This window comes from Oncorhynchus mykiss, chromosome 15, assembly GCF_013265735.2.
Source record: "Oncorhynchus mykiss isolate Arlee chromosome 15, USDA_OmykA_1.1, whole genome shotgun sequence".
NCBI lineage: Eukaryota > Metazoa > Chordata > Actinopteri > Salmoniformes > Salmonidae > Oncorhynchus > Oncorhynchus mykiss.
In genome coordinates, this window is record NC_048579.1 from 32,015,708 (window position 1) to 32,039,965 (window position 24,258).

General features: G+C 42.0%; 1 long non-coding RNA gene across 2 annotated transcripts; it reads right to left on the reverse strand.

Moving 5' to 3' along the window:
• Nucleotides 1-2,691: 2,691 nt before the first annotated feature.
• On the reverse strand, nt 2,692-16,642 carry LOC110490834. 2 transcript variants are annotated; one of them, XR_005036084.1, is made up of 4 exons: nt 16,439-16,642; nt 16,162-16,287; nt 15,853-15,956; nt 2,692-4,819 (listed from the first exon to the last, which is right to left on the reverse strand). It is a non-coding gene; the product is annotated as an uncharacterized LOC110490834 (long non-coding RNA). The 2 variants fall into 2 exon arrangements; XR_002468756.2 differs by lacking the exon at nt 2,692-4,819 and having other exon boundaries at nt 15,803-15,956.
• Nucleotides 16,643-24,258: the final 7,616 nt, after the last annotated feature.

The following is a 24,258-nucleotide window of genomic DNA, read 5'->3' on the forward strand; positions in this document are numbered from 1 at the left end:
AGGTATTTAGATGTTGTACACATGAAATTGTGTCGTTCTGAACTTGATCTACAATGTTATGTTCCATTTTGTTGAGACTTTTGCAAGATTTGATTGTAAAAAATATAACTTCTCCTTTATTGTTACAGGTTTTCTAGCTAAGGATTTAGGGATGGGGGTGAGGATGAGCTAAAACCATGGGCTCCGAACATCGAAAGTAATTCAATCCCAGCACTTGTTTTTAATGAATTTTTTTCCTGTTTTAACCCTAACCTTAAATCAGTTGTAATTAATGACTAAACTTAACCATTGATGTTAGTTTCAGTTTCACTCTTGCTCAGTTTCACTGACAGCTGACAGATGGCAACATGCTCCATAGTTAAAAGGGCAAAACACTCCAAAATCTCTGTTGCCTGCAGTTATGACAACTGTCTCCGTTTACCTTAGATGTTGTGTTGTGTTATATAGACTCACTAACCCCTAGACCTCACATGGATGCATACATGTAACGGATGACAAAAAACTGTAACTGTAATCCATTACATTACCTTCTAAAAATATTATAATCAGATTACAGATACTTTTGAAAAAACAGATTGTTACTTTAGGATTACTTTTAAAGTTTGTTTTCTCTATGACATTCAAATCAGCATTGAAAAAGACACAAGTTTAAGGTTGTTCCACCTGTACAAGTCTGGCCACAAGTAAGAGACCACTACTATGATGACAACAAATGTGTTTGATGGATTGTGGGAAAAGAGTAGGCTACAGTCCAAGCTGTCTTCCAATAGTGCCACTGCTGTTGGCATCCAAAGATGATCAAACTTGTATAGATGCTTGGAAGTAAGGAAGACAACTGTGGTATAGCCTATGGACAAGCTCCCTATCTATCCTAGGTCCAAGAGGCTTCTAAACAGCTTCTTCCCCCAAGCCATAAGACTCCTGAACATCTAATCAAATGGCTACCCAGAATTTGCATTTGCATTGCCCCCCTCCCCCCTCCATGCTGCTGTTCACTTTAATAACTTTACCTACATGTCCATATTACCTCAATTACCACGACTAACCTGTGCCCCCACACATTGACTCTGTACCGGTACCCTCTGTATATAGCCTCGCTCTTGTTTCTTTTTTGCTGCTCTTTAAGTTATTTGTTACTTTTATTTCTTATTTCTTATTTTTATGTTTTGTTATTTTTATTTTTGTTATTTAAAAATAAATACTGTATATATATATATATATATTTAAACTGCATTGTTGGTTAAGGGCTTGTAAGTAAGCGTTTCACTGTTGTAGTCGGCACATGTGATAAATCACATTTGATTTGATTTATGCACGTCAGCTACTGCAGCAAGTGAAATCAGTGCAACGCTTAACAGAGAGCTGCAGGTAGTTTAAGATTGGGTGGCAAGGAATAAGTTAGTCCTAAATATTTCTACAAATAAAAGCATTGTAATAAATATTGTGGAATTCGAGCAGGTTGAGGTGACTAAACTGCCTGGAGTAACCCTGGATTATAAACTGTCATGGTCCAAACATGTTGATACAACAGCAGCCCCCCTTTTACACCGCTGCTACTCTCTGTTGTTATCTTCAATGCACAGTCACTTTTAATAACTCTACCTATATGTACAGTACATATTACCTCAACTAACTGGTGCCCCCGCACATTGACTCTGTACCGGCACCCCCTTGCATATTATCTCGCTATTGTTATTTTACTGCTGCTCTTTAATTACTTGTTACTTTTATTTCACATTCTTCTTTTTTTTTATACTACATTGTTGGTTAGGGGCTCGTAAACAACCATTTCACTGTAAGGTCCTGTTGTAGTCAGCGCATGCGACTAATAACATTTGATTTGAAACATTGTTTTTGAGACAAGTGAACAGCAGTGAAAAATGTGTTCTTGCAAAAGCTCCATCGTGTAGATCCCCCATAGTGCCTAAATTCACCCATGGTATTGTGCTCTACACTGAAAAACAAGTTTAATTTAAGAAGACCACGAGTGGGGCTTTTATTGCTCATTCGTGCTGATTCAAAAACAAAAAACCCATAGAGTCCCTTTTGCTATACTTAAAGGGGCAATCCGTAGTTGGTGTATTCATTTTTGCACTTATAAATGAATAATACATACTCAATGATTCTTGAAGAATATAACTTAGAAATGCCTTACAAACTGAGATTTTGTGTCACTGGCCTACACACAATAACCCATAATGTCAAAGTGGAATTATGAGTCAATAAGTATTCAACCCTTTTGTTATGGCAAAAATATTCCAAAACATGCACCGTTTGCCAATAAGGCACTAAAGTTAAACTGCAAAAAAAAAATGGTAAAGAAATTAACTTTATGTCCTGAATGAATAACGTCACATCACTGAGTACCAGTCTTCATATTTTCAAGCTTCATCATGTTATCGGGACATCTGCAAGGACCAGGGAGTTTTTTAGGGCTAAAAGAAAGGAATAGAGCTAATGACTTTTTTTTTTTTTTTTTTTTTTTTTTTTTTTTACCTTTATTTAACCAGGCAAGTCAGTTAAGAACAAATTCTTATTTTCAATGACGGCCTGGGAACAGTGGGTTAACTGCCTGTTCAGGGGCAGAACGACAGATTTGTACCTTGTCAGCTCGGGGGTTTGAACTCACAACCTTCCGGTTACTAGTCCAACGCTCTAACCACTAGGCTACCCTGCCGCCCACATGTAAAATTATAGAGGAAAACCTGGTCTGCTTTCCAACAGACACTGGGAGACAAATTCAACAATAACCTAAAACACAATGCCAGTTATACACTGGAGTTGCTTACCAAGAGGACTTGAATCGGGGGGGGGGATAAGTTGTTAGTATCAACTGCATTATAATAAATCCAGTGGTGTAATTGGAGGGTAAACACAGTTTGTGGCACCCAAAATTTATTTGAAAGTATAGGAAGCGTTACTTTTTTTCACCGTGGCAGTCGATCAGAGTTTACACACCTATTACAGAGTTTACCAGAGTGTATTAGGTTGAAATGGGGACCCTTTTAATCCTCATATCTTACTCCAACATGGAGTTGTAAGCAATCAAAGACCCTGATGTTTCTCCTAATATTGAAAAGAGTCTCGTAAGGTATGCTGGTGCTGAGAAATACACACAAGACTAAAGTGTGACAACCGACGCCGGTCTTCTCTAGTTGCCATTGTCCCTGTCCTCACCCTGCACCGAGAGACTCAACAATGGGGCAACGTCAGTGGCTGACCCTGGCCCCACACTAACTTTGTGCGGAGCGTCTCATGGGAATGGCGAGGCAGGAGAGTGCTATGTCAAGGCTGCCGCGAGTTTAATCTCCTGCCAAGGATCATTTAGAAGTGCTGATTTTAAGGGGTGGGAGAGAAAACAAGACAGCTATACTTTTTGTTCCTTGGGAAAAAAAATATGGTTTTGAGGCAGCAAACACATGATCCAACGTAATCATAAGCGGACTTTTGGTTTCAAGGCTGAGAACGGCATATCGCCACAATTGTCGATGTGGGCAGATTTTGTTTGGTCTGCAAATTTAACAATATAGGAGAGGTGAGTGTTAGATTGGAAATCTAACACTCACCTCTTTGTTTATTGAATAAAATTAGAGCGAATAATATAATAATAACCTCCCCAGTCCCTACACATACGATTTCTCTCTTCTGCTCTCTCTACACACATACAGTTAAACACACTGACACATAGTTGCACGCTGCATGTTCAAAGTGCCGTGTTGCCTACTTGCGATTGTTGCACTGATAGCTGACATAAGAAGCTGCGTGAGGGATGAGAGCGGCAGGTTGCTGCAGGTAAACACAGCCGCTCATGTGCTTCTGTCAGGTTCGACAGCCAAAGACCATCAATCACACGCTCCCAGTGTGATGAAAGCTTGACGGCTCCAATGCATTCTTTCCCAAACAATCCAGAGCACACATTGGCAGCACAAGACACAGGTGTTTGCCATTTATCTTGCCGTTTACTGATAATCATGGCAGGGCATTTTATGAGTTAAATGAAATTCACCATAATACACTGTGTTGATCTTGTACCCCGATGTTCTCTATTCAAGGTGATTTTTGGAAACAATAGAGAGTTCCTGGAAAGGGTTCTTTCCCCTGGCAGTTCTATCAACCTGGTTGAACACTTTAAAATTAATTGTTAAAATAAAATGAACTAATATTAAAATGGTAATTTCACTTTGAGTTCTTTGAGATTCTAACACAAACGTCACTATGAGGAATTTGTACCAGCTAGTTATCAATTGTGTTGAATTATTTGCTCTTAGTACCAGAAAGTATCTATTGTTACCACATAGTTTCTTATTTAAAGTAATGTGGGCTGTAAAATAACATGTTACAGGTTTTGCTATGGATTAGTTTGCGACAATTTAAATGAGCATTGCAAATCAATATATATTTTTTACAAGTATCCATTTGCCTCTCCTTAATTAAAAACAGGTGTCGCATTCCTAAACTCTAGCCCCCTTCCTGAGACCAGGACCTGTGTGCAGACTTTTTCATTTCCTGGTTCGCTATCATTTTACGCTTTTGTCCGAGAGAGCCGTCAAAATAGGATTATGGTCTTAATAAAAAATGATTTCAAAGCTGAGGATTTCATTCCCATGGGAGGGATATGGCTAGTATATTACTTCAGTGTGTTAGACCAACATCGCTATTCCTCTATGCAGTGAGAAAACCACAAGACGGGGGCCAACAGGAAGAATGTCTCGTTCAAAGTTAGGATTCCTCTTTGTTTGCGTAGCCACGTCTCTCTCTGAATAGGCGTTGAGTTTAAAGTCTTTGTAGTGTAAATAGACTGCTGCTTTCCATACAGTATCTAGAGAGGGGAAACAAACACAAATTAACTTAGCGCTTTGGGCAGATAGAAAATGAAATCAATTGGATCCATAGCATGTAGCGTTAATAATTTCTTAATTTTCGATTGTACAGTATCTCTAAGTGACTTAATTGTTCCATTACACAATTACAGACATATTCATTTCTAGACAAATTATTATCAATAGTCCATTATATCATTTGGCAGCCCTTATATGGAAATGAGAATCTGTTTTGATGTGCTTAAGTCTAAACACATTACAATTATAAACGAGTTTGAACTACCACACATATACATGAATGGGAGTACACAAAGAACCTATGATAGTGAGCCAGGGATGGTCTGTAATTGTCAATGAATGCTGTGTTATGAAAATTCCAGTGGACCGTTAACAAAACACTGAAGTAGAACCACTTCTACATTCAACAAGGAGTTCCGACCATGGTCTTTGATATAACGTGGAAAAGCATGCACTGCTAAAGAAAGTCCTTGAATATAAAGCAAGAAACATTGTTTTTGAGTAGTGCCCATTTAATAGTGAAAACAACTTCTGAGCCAAAAGAGCCTACCAACAGCAAAAGCATTAACCAATGAGAGTCAGCTAGTTTGAATTTTGTATAAGCAATACGTGACCGACCACCTTGATTCGGTCTTACGTAGCAAAATTTGAAATTGTGTTTTTTTACATTGGAAAAAACTACAGACACAAATCTATAGCATACACCGCAATTGAGGAACAATGGGAAAGTAATTCTGCTTTGAAAGTTGATAAATGTTTTGGTACTACTACTGGAGAGCTCTTTGTCTACACCCATTCAGCATCGTTCACGCCCTCTTAAGCTTTAGCCACACCATCTCTTTCAGGGTTGATCTGAGCGTTCTGTCCTAACAACAACAGTCAAGCACCCAAGCTAACTGGCTAACGTTGGCTTGCTTGCTAGCTATTACCAAACACAAATGTGAGAGAACAGCTCACTGACCATTTTACTCGCAAGTTCTCCCACTCCCACGGGGTGGCAGGGTAGCCTAGTGGTTAGAGTGTTGGACTAGTAACCGGAAGGTTGCGAGTTCAAACCCCCGAGCTGACAAGGTACAAATCTGTCGTTCTGCCCCTGAACAGGCAGTTAACCCACTGTTCCCAGGCCGTCATTGAAAATAAGAATTTGTTCTTAACTGACTTGCCTGGTTAAATAAAGGTAAAATAAAAAATAAAAAAACTTAGAAAGATGTAATTTTCATCATAGGTACACTTCAACTATGACAGACAAAATGAGGAAAAAATCCAGAAAATCACATTGTAGGATTTTTAGTGAATTTATTTGCAAATTATGGTGGAAAATAAGTATTTGGTCACCTACAAACAAGCAAGATTTCTTGGTCTCACAGACCTGTAACTTCTTCTTTAAGAGGCTCCTCTGTCCTCCACTTGTTACCTGTATTAATGGCACCTGTTTGAACTTGTTATCAGTATAAAAGACACCTGTCCACAACCTCAAACAGTCACACTCCAAACTCCACTATGACCAAGACCAAAGAGCTGTCAAAGGACACCAGAAACAAAATTGTAGACCTGCACCAGGCTGGGAAGACGGAATCTGCAATAGGTAAGCAGCTTGGTTTGAAGAAATCAACTGTGGGAGCAATTATTAGGAAATGGAAGACATACAAGACCACTGATAATCTCCCTCGATCTGGGGCTCCACGCAAGATCTCACCCTGTGGGGTCAAAATGATCACAAGAACTGTGAGCAAAAATCCCAGAACCACATGGGGGGACCTAGTGAATGACCTGCAGAGAGCTGGGACCAAAGTAACAAAGCCTACCATCAGTAACACACTACGCCTACAGGGACTCAAATCCTGCAGTGCCAGACGTGTCCCCCTGCTTAAGCCAGTACATGTCCTAGGCCTGTCTGAAGTTTGCTAGAGAGCATTTGGATGATCCAGAAGAAGATTGGGAGAATGTCATATGGTCAGATGCAAACAAAATATAAGTTTTTGGTAAAAACTCAACTCGTCGTGTTTGGAGGACAAAGAATGCTGAGTTGCATCCAAAGAACACCATACCTACTGTGAAGCATGGGGGTGGAAACATCATGCTTTGGGGCTGTTTTTCTGCAAAGGGACCAGGATGACTGATCCGTGTAAAGGAAAGAATGAATGGGGCCATGTATCGTGAGATTTTGATTGAAAACCTCCTTCCATCAGCAAGAGCATTGAAGATGAAACGTGGCTGGGTCTTTCAGCATGACAATGATCCCAAACTCACCGCCCGCGCAATGACATAGTGGCTTCGTAAGAAGCATTTCAAGGTCCTGGAGTGGCCTAGCCAGTCTCCAGATCTCAACCCCATAGAAAATCTTTGGAGGGAGTTGAAAGTCCGTGTTGCCCAGCAACAGCCCCAAAACATCACTGCCCTAGGGGACATCGGCATGGAGGAATGGGCCAAAATACCAGCAACAGTGTGTGAAAACCTTGTGAAGACTTACAGAAAACGTTTGACCAACAAAGGATATATAACAAACTATTGAGAAACTTGTTATTGACCAAATACTTATTTTCCACCATAATTTGCAAATAAATTCATAAAAAATCCTACAATGTGATTTTCTGGATTTCTTTTTCTCATTTTGTCTGTCATTGTTGAAGTGTACCTATGATGAAAATTACAGGCCTCTCATCTTTTTAAGTGGGAGAACTTGCACAATTGGTGGCTGACTAAATACTTTTTTGCCCCACTGTATGTCATTGACATTCATTGTCATATTCAATTGATTCTATAAATACCTTGGGCAAAGAACAACCTGTGTCATATTTGTCCTTAGTTCTAGGAATATTCCAGTCTTTGACGTCTCAACCGTGTTCTTTTGGAGTTAAAAGAGCTCACAATGACCATCTAATTATGACGTGACTAACAAAATGCCAGATGCTCATTTATTAATGTGTGAATAAACACAACAGCAGGTTTCTACTACCTGAACTTTATAAAAGCATGCATCATCATTATAAGCGCCATTATGGATTTGACTAGTCTATGCTTTTCATTGATAGTAAATGGTTGACATTTCCTCCTAACGCTTTCTTTGAGGGTCATTAGCAAAGGTGGTTGAGGCGGAAGATTAGAGAAGCAGAAAGGTGACGCGCATGGGAGACTTATATAACTTTCCAGATAAATCTGAATGAAATTAGACATTTCATTGTCAAAGTGACTCTGTAATTGGGCTCGTAGCTCCGGTACAAAACCCATGGAAACTATAACCTAGAGTCGTGGAACGTGATGTTCTCTCTTCTCTTCCACCTGGGGGAAGCTGACATCTCACCCATTCAAGAGGTTCTGACTCACCATGGGGGCTGAGCTCTCAGAATAGGTGGAGATTCATTGGCATGATGGCATTTCACAGAGGAAGCAGGGGAGAACTGATCATTAGCTTGGTGATGAGCGTGGTTGCCTATTATCCTACCATTAAAAATGAAGACTGGAGTCTCGGATCCTTGCAAGACAGCTTGCTCAGTGGTGGTGGGCAAGAAGCTAAATGGGAATTTGAATGACTTCAAAGAATGAGCCCATGCAGCAGACATTTTGCATGAGGAGATTGGGGATGCATGCACTCATTACCATCAGGCCAGGAGATGGAAAATCCAACCTACTGCTAACTCATTATTTATACAGTATCATCAAATTATATTAGATTGATTTTCCTTTTGATCAAATTGATCAAATCAAATAAATGTTATCTTTATCGCATGCGCCGAATACAACAGGTGTAGGTAGACCTTACCATGAAATGCTTACTTACAAGCCCTTAACCAGCAATGCAGTTAAAAAAATTGAGTTAAGAAAATATTTACTAAATAAACTAAAGTAAAAAATATTAAATTAAATAAAAAGTAACACCATAAAATAACAATAATGAAGGTGTATATAGGTGGAGCGCCACCGAGTCAATGTGCGGGGGTACAGGTTAGTCGAGGTAATTTGTACATGTAGGTAGGGGTAAAGTGACTATGCATAGATAATAAACAGCAAGTAGCAGCAGTATTAAATTAAGGGAAATAGTCTGGGTGGGAATTTGATTAATTGTTCAGCAGTCTTATGGTTTGGGTATAGAAGCTGTTAAGGAGCTTTTTAGTCCAAGACTTGGCTCTCCGGTAACGCTTGCCATGTGGTAGCAGAGAGAACTTCAGTGACTAGGGTCTTTGACAATTTTTGGGGCCTTCCTCTGACATCACCTAGTATACAGGTCCTGGATGGCAGGAAGCTTGGCCCCAGTAATGTACTGGGCACTACCCTCTGAGGTGCCTTATAGCAGTTGCCATACCAGGTAGTGATGCAACCGGTCAGGATACTCTTGATGGTGCAGCTGAACTTTTTGAGGATCTGGTCCCCATGCCAAATCTTTTCAGTCTCCTCAGCGGGAAAAGGTGTTGTCGTGCCCTATTGACCATGATAGTTTGTTGGTGATGTGGACACCAAGGAACTTTAAAGCTCTCGACCCGCTCCACTACAGCCCTGTCAATGTTAATTGGGGCCTGTTCGGCCCTCCTTTTCCTGTAGGCTACAATCAGCTCCTTTGTCTTCCTCACATTGAGGGAGATGTTGTCCAGGCACCACACTGCCAGGTCTCTGACCTCCTCCCTATAGGCTGTCTCATCACTGTCGGTGATCAGGCCTACCACTGTATGTCATCAGCAAACGTAATGATGGTTTTGGAGTCGTGCTTGGCCACGCAGTCATGGGTGACCAGGGAGTACAGTAGGGGACTAAGCACACACCCTGATGGGCCCCAGTGTTGAGGATCAGCGTGGCAGATCTGTTGTTGTCTACCCTTACCACCTGGGGCGGCCCATCAGGAAGTCCAAGATCCAGTTGCAGAGGGAGGTATTTAATCCCAGGGTTCTTGAGCTTTGTGGGCGCTATGGTGTTGAGCTGTAGTCAATGAACAGCATTCTCACATAGGTGAGATTTGGGGCGTTGGGGCGGTATGTGAATTGGAGAGGGTCTAGGGTTTCCGGGATAATGGTGTTGATGTGAGCCGTAACCAGCCTTTCAAAGCACTTCATAGCTACTGACGTGAGTGCTACGGGTCATGAATAATTTAGGCAGGTTACCTTCGCTTTCTTGGGCACAGAGACTATGGTGGTCTGCTTGAAACATGTAGGTATTACAGACTCGGTCAGGGAGAGGCTGAAAATGTCAGTGAAGACACTTGCCAGTTGGGAGGCCCATGCTTTGAGTACACATCGTGGTAATCTGTCTGGCCCTGCGGCTTTGTGAATGTTGAACTATTTAAAGGTCTTACTCACATCAGCTACGGAGAGCGTGATCACACAGTCGTCAGTGTTGCTTGCCTTGAAGCAAGCATAAAAGGCATTCAGCTCGTCTGGTAGGCTTGCGTCACTGGGCAGCCGGGCTGGGTTTGCCTTCATAGTCCGTAATAGTTTGCAAGCCCTGCCACATCTGACGAGCATCAGAGCCTGTGTAGTATGATTCAATCTTTGCCAGTTTGATTGTTTGTCTAATGGCATAGCAGAATTTCTTATAAGCATCCGGATTAGTGTCCCACTTCATGAAAGCGGCAGCTTTAGCCTTTAGCTCGGTGTGGATGTTGCCTGTATTCCACGGCTTCTGGTTGAGATATGCACGGACGGTCACTATGGGGACGATGTCGTCGATGCACTTATTGATAAAGCCGGTGAATGAGGTGGTATACTCCTCAATGCCATTGGATGAATCCCGGATGTGCTTGCAAATCTTCCACTTCCGTACTAAGCGTACTTTTGGTTGTAAGCAGGAATCAGGAGGATAGAATTATGGTAGATTTGCCAAATGGAGGGCGAGAGAGAGCTTTGCATGCATCTCTGAGTCTGGAATAAAAGGTAGTCTAGAGTTTTTTTTCCTCTGGTTGCACATCTGATATGACGGTAGAAATGAGGTAAAATGGATAAAAATGTGTCTGCATTAAAGTCCCCGGCCACTAGAAGCCGCTTCTGGATGAGCATTTTCTTGTTTGCTTATGTCCTTATACAGCTCGTTGAGTGCGGTCCTAGTGCCAGTATCGGTTTGTGGCGGTAAATAGATGGCTATAAGTAATATAGATGAAAACTCTCTTGGTAATGTAGATAGTGTGGTCTACAGCTTATCATGAGGTACTCTACCTCAGGCGAGCAATACCTCAAGACTTCTTTAAAATTTTAGACATCGCGCACTAGCTGTTATTGACAAAGACACACACCCCCGCCCCTCTTTTTTCCAGATGTAGCTGCTCTGTCCTGCTGGTGCACGGAAAACCCAGCCAGCTCTATATTATCCGTATCGTCGTCCAGCCATAACTTGGTGAAACATAAGATATTACATTTTTGAATATCCTGTTTGTAGGATAGTCTTAATCTTAGATCATCCAGGTTTTTTTCCAATGATTGAACGTTAGCCAATAGTACGGATGGTAGTGGTGGTTTACTCACTCGCCTACGAATTCTCACAAGGCACACCGACCTTCGCCCCCTTTTTCTCAGTCTTTTCTTCACGCGAATGACAGAGATTTGGGCCTGGTCTCAAAAAAGCAGTATATCCTTTGCGTCAGACTCATTAAAGAAAAAAAATCTCTGTCCATTTCAAGGTGAGTAATCACTGTTCTGATGTCCAGAAGCTCTTTTCGGTCATAAAAGAGACGGTAGAAGCAACATTATGTACAAAATACGTTACATACAAACAATACGAATAAACAAACAAAATAGCACATTTGGTTAGGAGCCCATAAAACGGCAGCCATCCACTCCGGCGCCATTTCATTGCAACACTATTTAACCACAACATTCTTCTGCAAATGTTCCTTTGCTAAGATAGCTCTCATGCTTCAATAACGGTTTACTTGGTAAAGTGTTCCATTTATTTGCTTTTATCCAAAGTGAAGCTGACATTCTTATTTGGTATGAGATGGTAATTAGTAGAGGACAGGCGTAATCCATGGGTTGCAAAGTGGAACATTGGCTGTTCAAGTCTGATATGGGGCTCTTGATTTTGTCTTTTATCTTCGGTTTTGTTTCGGTTTCAGAATCAGAGAAAGTTTTGTGTTTTAACCTTACCATTACGACCTCTTATTCTACTCCTAACCCTTAAATAATGGGCTTGATTAATGACCTAACCTTAAAGTTGAGATAAGCACAAGGTGAAACAGCACCACTGATCGCCCTAGGCGCATTTGTTATTGTTTTAATGGGGAGCAGGGAAGCATCCTGCATTGCGGGATAAACAATCAGTACATTTGTACATTTGGTTGACAGTGATTTTATTTGTTGTTATGTATTGATCATTAAAAGTGTTCCCATGTCTGTAGTCCCAGTTACAGTGGGTATCACCCCCTTGGATTTTTTCACATTTCGTTGTGTTACAAAGTGGGGTTGAAATAGATTTAAATGTGGATTTTTTTTGTCATTGATCTACACAAAACACTCCAAAACCTCAAATTGAAAAGAATTAAAAGAAATGTATAACAATGAAATAACTACAATATGGTCGTTGCATAAGTATTTACTCACTTAGTTTTGGCATGCATAAATTAACTCAGGAGTAAAGTTTGGCTTAACAAATCACATAATAAGTAACATGGACTTACTCTGTGTGCAATAATAGTAGTTGATGTGTATTTTGAATTTTTACCTCTTCCGTCTGTCCTCCCTAAAATATCTAAGGTTCCTTAGTCAAGTATTCAATTTCAACCACAGGTTCAACTGCAACGATCAGGGAGCGTTTCTAAAGCCTCATAAAGAAGGGTAATGATTGGGAGATGGGTAACAGTAACAAATAAAACATTGAATATCTCTTCTTTAATCAAGTCAAGTTAATACTTATGCTGTGGATGATGTATTAAACCACCAACACACATCAAAGATACAGTCGTCCTTCTGAACTGAGCTGCAGGACATCAGGATGTCACCATGAGGCCATTGGTGATTTTTAAACAGCTACAGAGTTCAATGGCTGTGATGGGAGAAAACTGGGGCTGGAACAATAACATTGTAGTGAAAATAAGAATACAAATATATAGAAAAATATTCCAAAACATACATCCTGTATGCAACAAGGCACTAAAGTAATATTGCAAAAAAGGAATACACTTTTTGGTCTAAATGCAAAGCCTTATGTTCAGAGCAAATCCAATGCAACACATCTCCTTATTTCAAGCAAGGTGGTGGCTGCATCATGGTATGGAAATGCTTGACATCGGCAAAGACTGGAGTTTTTCAGGATGAAAAGAAACGGAGTGGAGCTACTGTAAGCACAGGCAAAATCCCAGAGGAAAACCTGCTTTAGTCTGCTTCACCTTTCAGCAGGACAATAACCTACAACACAAGGCCAAATTGGCACTGGAGTTGCTTACCCAGAAGACAGTGAATGTTCCTGGGTGGCCAAGATACAGTTTTGACTTAAATCTACTTGAAAATGATTGTCTAGCAATGAGCCCCAACACCTTGACTGAGCTTAAAGAATAAAATAAAAAGATTAATGGGCAAATATTGCGCAATCTAGGTGTGCAAAACTCTTAGAGACTTACCCAGAAGACTCACAGCTGTAATCGCTGCCAAATGTGTTTCTAACATGTATGGACTCAGGGGGGTGAATACTTATCTAATCAAGTTATATAGTCTTTTAAATGTCATTCATCTTGAAAGATTTGAATTTGTCTTCCTCTTTGATATTGTTGAGTATTTTCTGTAGATGGCATTTAAATCCATTCTAATCCCACATCATAACACAATAAATAGTGAAGAAATCCAAGGGAGGTGAATACTTCTGATAGGCATTGTATGTTGCGGAGAGAGTTGTAGTTATGTAGGTATCAGGAATCAGGTATCAGGAATTTGTCAAACCAGTTAGCTTGTGTGATGATTGGGACCTACCTAGCTAGTTACAGTAACCACGCTAACTACTATCAACTCACCATGTTAACCAATCATCATATGTGAATGGATTGTGGCGGCTTCCACAAACTCCTTTTAATCCACAATTGCATCATAAATCGCCGTACTGACCTTCTGCTCCATAGTTTCCAGATCTACCATAAATTTGCTTTTAAGTCTGTGAAGTCACACAATTTTATGAGACAAGTCACTCTGTTTTCTGCAATTTAAAAAACTTCAGCTTTTCTGGTCAGTTTTATTTTACAGTACTTTGGGGTAATAACCAATGTAACTACAGTGTGCATATCGCCCTGCAGGAATCAAACCCCTAGTGTTACCAGCATCATGCTCTAACCCTCTGAGCCATTGGGACCAATATACTCTGAGTATACAAAACATTAACACCTGCTCTTTCCTTGACATAGACCGACCATGTTAATCCAAGTGAAAGCTAGGATCTCTTATTGATGTCACATCTATTTCAATCAGTGTAGATAAAGGGTAAGTCAGGTTAAAGTAGGATTTTTAAGCCTTGAGACAATATGGACAAGGATATGTGTGCCATTCAGAAGGTGAATGGGCAAATCAAAATATGTAAGTGCCTTTGAACGGGGTATGGGCATTTTCACGCTCAACAGCTTCCCGTGTGTATCAAGAGTGTTCCACCACCCAAAGAACATCCAGGGGGTGCAACTCAATATTAGAAATGTGTCTAATGTTTGGTATACTCAGTGTAGATCTCCTTTAAACCCATACATGTATATAACATACAGTTGAAGTCGGAAGTTCACATACACTTTGGTTGGAGTCATTAAAACTTGTTTTTCAACCACTCCACACATTTCTTGTTACCAAACTATAGTTTTGGAAAGTCGGTTAGGACATCTACTTTGTGCATGACACAAGTTATTTTTCCAACAATTGTTTACAAACAGATTATTTCACTTAACTCACTATCACAATTCCAGTGGGTCAGAAGTTAACATACACTAAGTTGACTGTGCCTTTAAACAGCTTGGAAAATTCCAGAAAATTATGTCATGGCTTTAGAAGCATCTGATAGGCTAAATTACATAATTTGAGTTAATTGGAGGTGTACCTGTGGATGTATTTTAAGGCCCACCTTCAAACTCAGTGCCTCTTTGCTTGGACATCATGGGAAAATCAAAAGAAATCAGCCAAGACCTCAGAAAAAAATTGTAGACTTCCAAAAGTCTGGTTCATCCTTGGGAGCAATTTCCAAACACCTGAAGGTACCACGTTCATCTGAACAAACGTTAGCACGCAAGTATAAACACCATGGGACCACTCAGCCTTCATAGCGCTCAGGAAGGAGACGCGTTCTGTCTCCTAGACATTAACATACTTTGGTGTGAAAAGTGCAAACCAATCCCAGAACAGCAAAGGAAGAAGCCATTGCTCCAAAACCGCCATAAAAAAGCCAAACTACGGTTTGCAACTGCACGTGGGGACAAAGATCATACTTTGGAGAAATGTCCTCTGGTCTGATGAAACAAAAATAGAACTGTTTGGCCATAAGGACCATCATTATGTTTGGAGGAAAAAGGGGGAGCTTGCAAGCCAAAATAATTACCATCCCAACCGTGAAGCTCGGGCGTGGCAGCATCATGTTGTGGGGGTGCTTTGCTGCAGGAGGGTCTGGTGCACTTCACAGAATAGATGGCTTCATGAGAAGGAAAATAATGTGGATATATTGAAGCAACATCTCAAGACATCAGTCAGGAAGTTAATGTTTGGTCTCAAAAGGGTCTTCCTGTCACATTCGTCTGAATGAATGGACCAAGGCGCAGCGTACTTAGAGTTCCACATGTTTTCTAAATATGAAACTCACCAAAAATCCTGACCCACTGGGAATGTGATGAAAGAAAATAAAAGCTGAAATAAATCACTGTACAATTATTCTGCCATTTCACATTCTGAAAATAAAGTGGTGATCTTAACTGACCAAAGACAGGGAATTTTTACTAGGATTTAATGTCAGGAATTGTGAAAAGGTGTATGTAAGCTTTCGACTTCAACTGTACATTGATTGGGCAGTAAGGAACAAAGAGAACGAGAGACATATTCACGATTGAAAATAAAACTTATCATAGATTTATTGGGCGGATCTATACACGTTCACTCCACATTCTCTCCTCCTATTCTCAATGCAAAACGTTCCTTTGGAGTCCAGGGAATGTCCTTGGAATTTTTGACAGAGCCTGGAAGACCCACGCATCTGGAGTAGGAGAGAGTGGGGTATGTTGAGCCCTTTTGTTACGTGCAGTATCACTACGTCAAGGGACATATAGTATTCTTTCTAACAAAGACTTCTACATATATCTCAGGATGTTGTGTATCCCTATAAATTATCATAATTCAAGTAAACATAACAGTTTTGAAAACATAGCGTGTCCAAAAAGTGGTATCTTGTCAAAACTTACCTCGGGTATGGGGTAAGTTGAGCATAGGGTCAGGGTAAGTTGAGCCACCTTGGGGTAAGTGGGCGATGGTGTCCTGTGACCAGGGATTAAATTGGGCCAGGCCACGCCTGGTCCGAGACCCGGCACCTATGACCCAAATGAGGGTCAGGCAGAGCTTAGACCAGGTACCTTTGGTTATTTGAATGATCTAATAAAATGTTTGTCCACGATTAATTTTCCACAGCCAACAAGAGTAAGCAACAGCAAAATCAGACAACCCCATTGTAGAATAGTTTACCTATTCAATTGTTCAGCCTGATCGCATTCGATGCAAGAAAATAATTTTCCTCGAGGCACTGTAACGCTCGTCTGATGAAGGAGTGGCCCAAAGCGCAGCGAGGTACGTGTTCATGATGTTTGTTTAAATCTGAACACTAGAACAAAAATAACACCGCGAGACACAAACAGTTCTGTAAGGTAGCTAAAACTATACAGAAAACAACTACCCACAAACCCAGGTGGGAAAAAGGCTACCTAAGTAGGATTCTCAATCAGAGACAACGATAGACAGCTGCCTCTGATTGAGAACCACACCCGGCAAAACACAAAGAAATAGAAAACATAGAAATAAAGAAACTAGCATACCCACCCTAGTCACACCCTGGCCTAACCAAAATAGAGAATGAAAGCCTCTCTATGGCCAGTGCGTGACAGGCACATTGTAATTGTGAGTGTCACACAGGGAGAGAAATATGCATGCCTAGTCATTGTACAACATTATTAATGCAGTCATGGGAAAACACACCTTTGGAAAGCAGTTTTGATGGCCACTGATAAAATAGGTGGATGACGGAGCTTTCTAGTGTTACTAGGCTACACTTATTTCTTAAATACAAAAAGGAGTAAAATGCAACATTTTACAGTCAGAGTTTTAGCAGCGGCATGGTTTATGTCATTATGTATCATTAGCGCTTGCCAATGGCACCAATGGCGTCAGATGCATAGGGAAGACAAGGGCTAAATGTAACATGGACCAGGTGTAACAGATAGGGGGGGTCTACATTATATTCACAGTATAGTCCAACATCAATATTTTGCTAACTAGCAACACGATTATGACCTTAGAGCTTGTGTTCTAGCTAATGATTGGCAACCCTCAGCCTATTCAGCCTATTCATAGCTACTATGCTGCATCAGGTGGGCTACATGAGGTGAAGATGCTTATCACTAAATAGCACATCTGCCCGATAATATGGACCAATATACTGGAGGGGGAATTTATATTTTAAATGTCAGCATCATTTTATCTGAATTAATTTTGGAGTAGATTTTCCTTTGGAAATGTCACCAGAACTGACCTTCTCACAGTCATTCTCCCCCCTAAAAATTGCAGGTCCCTCCACAACCTGTAGTATGCAGTGGCATGTGCTTTTGTCAGTATATCTTCTTCAGGTGATCTGATTCTTGACATGCTTAGCCAGTTCAGACTCCATGTCATCAGATAAGACCTTGTGTGCCTCTGCTACTCTGTCATGGTTATCTTCTCTTTCACACAGTCACTTGTTCTTTTTCTTTTTTTGTTGTCAATGTACCGCTTCAGGTTCATTCATTCATTTTTTTCATCCCTTGCTGCTGCTCAAATTGACTTCCTCCCTCCTCTCACTTATTTGTCTGCTCTCACGAGAACCTCAACGGGGCCAGAGCCCCCGTTATTTTACATGCTGTATACTGTAAACGGGGAATGACGATGTCTGCTCTGTAACAATATAATTCACTATCTTTTTTTTTTGGACCTTACCCGCTTATCACTTTTTCCATGTGGTTTCTTCCTTCACAGACTCCATGAAATCATGACCTTTTTCTAAATATTAGGTCACGTGATTCATTTTGTATGTGGTTTCCAAGAAACAGGGGGTGGCTCAACTAACCCTTTGGCTCAGCTTACCCCACCCTACCCTAGTGCTCCTGGTCTGGGACTGGGATAAGGTGGATATCTTTATTGGGAGGAAGCTGCCACAGATGGCAAAGTGCTAGGCTTCGGTACAGGTCGTACATTTCGCCAGAATTTCCCAAAACATTTTGGACATAGTTACACATTCGACCTTAACCTTGACCTTTGAGCACCACAGAGGCTTATATTACAATCCTAGGCCAAAAGTGGAGATTCACATCAAGGTATAGGCCTATAACAGATGTTTTATCTTTTTTTAGATTTGCAGTTTTATAAGATGTCAATTCAAACCGTTGCACCTGTTTTTTGGAGAAACTTGGAGAGAGGAAGGAGGAAGTACAGTATATTTCCACTGTTTGATCCCAGCCCAGTCCATTTTTCTGAATTCATTATATTCATTGCAAGGCCGCAGTTTCAACTGTTACTGAGGGAATGTGACCACACCGGAACGGCAGACCCCGAGGAAAGAGAACACTGTCATCAAGAGACAAAACGTTCATTCATAATGACCAACAATAAGGGAGTGAACGTTATTTATAATAAGGGTTACATGGAGAAAATCGGACCTCGATGAAATGAAAATGGCCTGCCTCCAGCAAAATACCTAAACCCTCCCTGAAGGTTTGGGAAAAAAAACAAGTGACCCTCCCCTGTACCCCCTATAATAATTAAAACAAAGTGGATAGCAGAGAACATGTCTACTGTTTACTCTCACTTCTTGGACAGACCAGAGCTTTAGATATGCAGTTTTAGAAACTGTTCTTCATCCTGTAAGCACAGAGCTGCTGGCCAGAAGGTTGTGGGTTTGCAGACAACCGTGGACAAGAGTACGGGAAGAAATATCTCCTTTCTACTAAAAGCATTGCATAAATCTATCATCATATTTGCTGGTCCGAGAAAACAATGTCTTCGATGTGGATAGGGGGCTGCTCCCTCTGCTGATTTCTGAAGTCCACGATCATCTCCTTTGTTTTGTTGACATTGAGTGTGAGGTTATTTTCCTGACACCACACCCCGAGGGCCCTCACCTCCTCCCTGTAGGCCATCTCGTTGTTGTTGGTAATCAGGCCTACCACTGTTGTGTCGTCTGCAAACTTGATGATTGAGTTGGAGGCGTGCATGGCCACGCAGTAGTGGGTGAACAGGGAGTACAGGAGAGGGCTCAGAACGCACCCTTGTGGGGCCCCAGTGTTGAGGATCAGCGGGGTGGAGATGTTGTTACCTACCCTCACCACCTGGGGGCGGCCCGTCAGGCAGTCCAGGACCCAGTTGCACAGAGCGGGATCGAGACCCAGGGTCTCAAACTTAATGACAATTTTGGAGGGTACTATGGTGTTAAATGCTGAGCTGTAGTTGATGAACAGCATTCTGACATAGGTATTCCTCTTGTCCAGATGGGTTAGGGCATTGTGCAGTGTGATTGTGATTGTGTCGTCTGTGGACCTATTGGGGCGTAAGCAAATTGGAGTGGGTCTAGGGGATCAGGTAAGCTGGAGGTGTAAGCACTTCATAATGACGGAAGTGAGTGCTACGGGGCGGTAGTCATTTAGCTCAGTTACCATAGCTTCCTGGAAAGCCCTCTTGTTGTTAATAAAGTCTATCTAAAATTAAGATGGTTGAAATTAATTTTACCTACTCAAATGTACCTACTTTCAGCACCATGAGCTGTCCATTTCCAATTGATTGTGCCGCAGTTGCTGCTTCAAGTTTCCGCACCACAATGTAAGTTACTTGAATCTGGCTTATTGTGAGATCAATAACTCTCAGAAATATATAATGGGCAAGAAACATATTGTTTTCGATGAAATCAATTATAGTATATTCTCGTCTTCGCTCTCTCCTTCTCAAACTTAACAGAATATAGGCTATAAGCTAGTTTGCGCACAAGATAGTGAATTTTGTAGACTAGACCTAATCAAAAGTAATTTATGGAAGAAGCCTTTGACTCTCCTCCTGAACTGCCAACGTAAACCTAAAGAGTACAGCCGTTGGTTAGGCATCACACAAACACATTTTTGACCAGCAAGAGCTGAGCATGCAGGGACAGGGTTAGAATATCCATTGCGGTGTGCAATACGTCCTAGTTTTATTTATACCATCCCAGCAGCTACCTTAGAAATATAACTTTGCTCTGTGCTTCTCCGAGCATGCACTTTGTAGCCTATATGCTTGAGATCACACTAAATCACTAAATCACATAGGCACACTTGATAGTGTGCACCCAGTGGAGACTCAGAGATGAGGGGCATACATCGATATATACAGTGCCTTGCGAAAGTATTCGGCCCCCTTGAACTTTGCAACCTTTTGCCACATTTCAGGCTTCAAACATAAAGATATAAAACTGTATTTTTTTGTGAAGAATCAACAACAAGTGGGACAAAATCATGAAGTGGAACAACATTTATTGGATATTTCAAACTTTTTTAACAAATCAAAAACTGAAAAATTGGGCGTGCAAAATTATTCAGCCCCTTTACTTTCAGTGCAGCAAACTCTCTCCAGAAGTTCAGTGAGGATCTCTGAATGATCCAATGTTGACCTAAATGACTAATGATGATAAATACAATCCACCTGTGTGTAATCAAGTCTCCGTATAAATGCACCTGCACTGTGATAGTCTCAGAGGTCCGTTAAAAGCGCAGAGAGCATCATGGGGAACAAGGAACACACCAGGCAGGTCTGAGATACTGTTGTGAAGAAGTGTAAAGCCAGATTTGGATACAAAAAGATTTCCCAAACTTTAAACATCCCAAGGAGCACTGTGCAGGCGATAATATTGAAATGGAAGGAGTATCAGACCACTGCAAATCTACCAAGACCTGGCCGTCCCTCTAAACTTTCAGCTCATACAAGGAGAAGACTGATCAGAGATGCAGCCAAGAGGCCCATGATCACTCTGGATGAACGGCAGAGATCTACAGCTGAGGTGGGAGACTCTGTCCATAGGACAACAATCAGTCGTATATTGCACAAATCTGGCCTTTATGGAAGAGTGGCAAGAAGAAAGCCATTTCTTAAAGATATCCATAAAAAGTGTTGTTTAAAGTTTGCCACAAGCCACCTGGGAGACACACCAAACATGTGGAAGAAGGTGCTCTGGTCAGATGAAACCAAAATTGAACTTTTTGGCAACAATGCAAAACATTATGTTTGGCGTAAAAGCAACACAGCTGAACACACCATCCCCACTGTCAAACATGGGGGTGGCATCATCATGGTTTGGGCCTGCTTTTCTTCAGCAGGGACAGGGAAGATGGTTAAAATTGATGGGAAGATGGATGGAGCCAAATACAGGACCATTCTGGAAGAAAACCTGATGGAGTCTGCAAAAGACCTGAGACTGGGACGGAGATTTGTCTTCCAACAAGACAATGATCCAAAACATAAAGCAAAATCTACAATGGAATGGTTAAAAAATAAACATATCCAGGTGTTAGAATGGCCAAGTCAAAGTCCAGACCTGAATCCAATCGAGAATCTGTGGAAAGAACTGAAAACTGCTGTTCAAATGCTCTCCATCCAACCTCACTGAGCTCGAGCTGTTTTGCAAGGAGGAATGGGAAAAAATGTCAGTCTCTCGATGTGCAAAACTGATAGAGACATACCCCAAGCGACTTACAGCTGCAATCGCAGCAAAAGGTGGCGCTACAAAGTATTAACTAAGTTAATACTGAATAGGGGGCTGAATAATTTTGCACGCCCAATTTTTCAGTTTTTGATTTGTTAAAAAAGTTTGAAATATCCAATAAATGTCGTTCCACTTCATGATTGTGTCCCACTTATTGTTGATTCTTCACAAAAAAATACAGTTTTATATCTTTATGTTTGAAGCCTGAAATGTGGCAAAAGGTCGCAAAGTTCAAGGGGGCCGAATACTTTCGCAAGGCACTGTAGCCTAATAAGCAACTAATTCTAAAACACTGAGAAATATTGAAATTGCATAACCCTCCTTGGACTAGATACAGTATAAAACATACTAAACTCTCCCCTTGATTGAAATTGAAACAGCACAACCCTCTCTCATTTTCCTCCAGGTAACCATTCTGTAAATTCCGATCCATCCCTGACTGATGGATCTGTTGTGATAAGGAATTTACACTCTCCATTATTGGGCTCACAACTTGAGTTCCACCCCAATTAAGGTAACCAGCCAAGCCACCACTGCCCTATAGGGACGCTGGTACAGTTGTACCTAGTGAAACAGTCCCGCATGGAAACGCTAAGAAGAACAGTTCCTGTATCTATGGTGACAGTGAAGAGGATAAGACATCTGTATTGAGTATCAATGGAATGAGAAATGGTGCCTGTACTCATTTTAATTGTACAGTACCTGTGTTAGTATTGTATAGTGAATATTCTGTTGTTTTGCATGTCAAGCCAGCCTTCGCTATGGTCCCCTTCCTATCCAGCTCAGGCGTTCGGCGTCACCGGCCTTCTAGCTGCTGCTGAACCTACTGCTGACAAACGCCCTTCACTCATCAACCCCGGACTTGTCTCATCATCATTATACACACTTGGTTCCAATCCCCACTCTATCACCGTATATATATACTCCCTCTCACATTTGTCTCTGACGGTCATTGCAAATATTACTCGTTTTCCTGAGAGGAATCTCTTCTACTATTTCCTGAGAACTTTATATTTTGCACTTTGGGCTTGCCCTATGCCTTTTTGTTTATGCATATATATTTTGAGCACAACAACGTTTGTGTTTCATCTCGCTTTGTTCTATGGTGCTTAAATAAATTCAGTAGTTCTAAACCTGCAACTGTCTCCTGCCTAGTCCTCTACACCAGTGACAGAATGACCGACCCAAGAAAACAGGAAGCAGCAAGACGTCCGGCCTCTCCGCTGTAGGAGCGAAGCTCCGCCACCACGACTTGTGCCTGGAGCGCCTCGAAACTGCAATGGACGAGGTGCTCAGGGCCGAAAGCCAACTACAGGCTACACCACCACCTTCCCAGCTCCCTGCGGTTGTTCCAGCCACCCCACCACCATCTACACCCGGTCCGATCAGCAACGTCCACCTGCCCCTCCCGGAGAGGTTTGACGGCACCCCAGCTCATTGTAGAGGGTTTCTCCTCTAGTGTGACCTCCACTGGGCATGTCAAGGTGGAGAGGGACAAGGTGGCCTTTGTGATCTCAGCGCTGACAGGCCGGGCACTGGAGTGGGCGCACGGCGTCTGGGAGAGGGACGGATCAGAAGTGCAATCCTATGAGTGTTTCACCCAACTCTTCAGTGCCGTCTTCGACCACCCTACAGAGGGCCAAGGGGGAGGTGAGCGTTTCCTCTGTCTTGGACAGGGATCCAGGAAAGCGTCAGAGTACGCTCTGGATTTCTGGACGGTGGCTGCGTCCACTGGCTGGAACGACCAGGCTCTGTTGACAGTTTTCAGCAGCTGGCTACAGACCGAGCTGGCCTGTCGTGATGAGGACCTCATGCTGGACCAGCTCATAGCCATGGCCATCCGCCTGGATAATCTCCTGCGTGCCCGTCGTCGCCCATCCCGTGGATTCGGGTCTCTCCCAGGAACCTCCAGCAAGACTGAGCCCATGGAGGTGGGCACGAGGCACCTTCCCGCCACCGTCAAAAGGGTCACTGCTCTTACAGCGGGGAGTTGGAACACCCCTGGAACACCTGTCCCAGGAGGAGAACCAGACGAGGATGCAACAGGCCAAGGAGCGATCCTGCACCTTCCCAGGTAGGGGTGGACGTGCCTTGCTCCTCTCTGTGCACTCAGCCCATCCTCCTCCCAATCACCTTACTGACTATCCTGCCCTAGTGAACTCAGCTGCTGCAGGCAATTTCCTAGACCGGTCAGTGGCCTTATCATTATTCATTCCTCTAGTCCCTTTACAACCCCCCAAGCCCAGTCCTTGCCCTAGACAACCATCCCCTAGGAACAGGACTTGTGTGCCAGACCACAGTTCCCATTTCACAGTTATTCACAACCACCATGAACGCATCACTTTCCTCATCTTAGACTCTCCTGCACACCCTGTAGTTTTAGGTTTCCCCTGGCTACAGTTGCACAACCCCAGTATATCGTGGACAGAGAGGAGGTTGTTGGGTTGGTTGCAGGAGTGTCAGGGGAGGTGTCTCTCTGTGTCTATCTGTGCCACCTCCAGGAAAAGTCCGGACCAGGCCAACCACGTCCCTATCT